Here is a 1,802-nt window from a genome sequence, read left to right on the forward strand (position 1 = left end):
TGCATTGTAGACTAAGCTGTCTTAAGAGCTCACCCATAGTGTGTTTGTGAGCATACTGCAAAGTGTCTTTTAATGTGCCTGATCCTTGGGACAATTCTGGTATAACGAATCCTGGCAGGAGACTAAAATACCAGTCAGATGCAGAAAATTAATAGGGCTTCTGTGCGTTGAACAAATTCCATGGAAGGATACTTTGGCAGGCATGGCTGTCCTCTTCTTCACAGAGCTGCTGAAGTGCAAAGGAGCTCTATTAAAATAAAAACAAGGCTCTGGGGATTGGAGGTGTCTGTGCCCTCACCCACCTGGCCATGATTTACAAGGTGCTCCTCCATGGGCTGTTGTTGCAGCATGGCACAGCAAACAGGGAGCATTTTTAAACCTGCTTTTTTGCACACATCTGGTAATTAAAAAACAATCTGGTATTAAAAAATCAATCAATCAATGGTCATTTTGCCCACTTTGAAACTTGCCTGAAATATTGGTTTTGGTGGAAAGCTTGGCAGGCTATCCCACAGACAATTTTCTTAAGGTGCGTGTGGATGGCTAAATAAATTCCTGCATGCATGCCTACAGTGGACCTCTGGTTTCCAAAACTCATGGAGGACAGGGAAATACGGTACTAACTGAGAGGAGAGTCAACCAAATACAGAGTGAATATATTCCACCAAGTGCCACCCACTAGTGTGGACAGGAAATAAGCGGCATAAAATTGAAAGTGCTGTGTGGACAACACACAAAAAAAATCACCCACGTTACATATCAATGCCCTAGTGTGGGTACAGCCAAAGTATACTCTCCCTATTACTCATTTGCTTCCATTTATCTCACCGAATGCCTGGAACAACACATAGAAGAGTCTTCCCCGCCTTTGTTTTACAGAAATGTCCATTGTTTCAGCCCCGTATTTTACGGAGGGCAGAACAACAGAATCCTCCAGCCTGGGAAGCCTTTATTTTTGACCCTCCTGTGCTTTGGGGCTTTGCTGCCCTGCATTGTTTTGCTTGTCAGCTGATCGACGGGATTTACGCAGCTGATTTTTCTCTTAGTCTGCCCGCTAGCCACTATATTTGGGGGGAGTTGGACCAAAAAGTGACATTTAAAACAAATCCTGTGGGGTAGAGCCCTGGGCCCTGGCTGGGAATCTCAGCACAGCCACAGAGCTCTCTAGGCGACACCTCTTCTTCTAACCAGCGCCAGCAGCAGCAGCAGCAGCAGCTCCGCCGCCGCCTAATTCACCAGCCCAGGCACCCCTAAACTCGGCCCTCCAGATGTTTTGGGACTACAACTCCCATCATCCCTAACCAACAGGGCCAGTGGTCAGGGATGACGGGAATTGTAGTCCCAAAACATCTGGAGGGCCGAGTTGGGTGGTGCCTACACCAGCCGACCCGCTCGCTGTTTCCTCCCCGCTTCCTCCCCACCAAGGTCGCACTGCACGGGCAGCAACGCCTCCCCTCCCTACCCTGCATTCGAACCCTGCAAGCGGCCGCCATCTCGGGGGAAAGTTCTCTCCCGCTTCCTCCTGCTGCGCGCCAGGTACAGTACTAGCAAGGTCGAGAAGGAAGCGATCCCGGCACTACAACTCCCATGACTTCCTTTCGCGGCGGCGAAAGGTCACATGGGCAACGAAGGCGCTCCTTCGAGGAGGAGGTGGAGGAGGAGGAGGAGGCGCCCTCGAGCTGGCAAATGAGGGAGTCCGCGCTGCTGATTTCCCCCCCTCCGATCCGCTTAGCTGATTGGCGGCGGAGACGTTGACCCCCCCCCCACGACGGGAGGGAAGGAGGGAGGAGGAGGAGATAGGC

The sequence above is a fragment of the Zootoca vivipara genome, chromosome 1 (genome assembly GCF_963506605.1).
Source record: "Zootoca vivipara chromosome 1, rZooViv1.1, whole genome shotgun sequence".
Taxonomy (NCBI): Eukaryota; Metazoa; Chordata; class Lepidosauria; order Squamata; family Lacertidae; genus Zootoca; species Zootoca vivipara.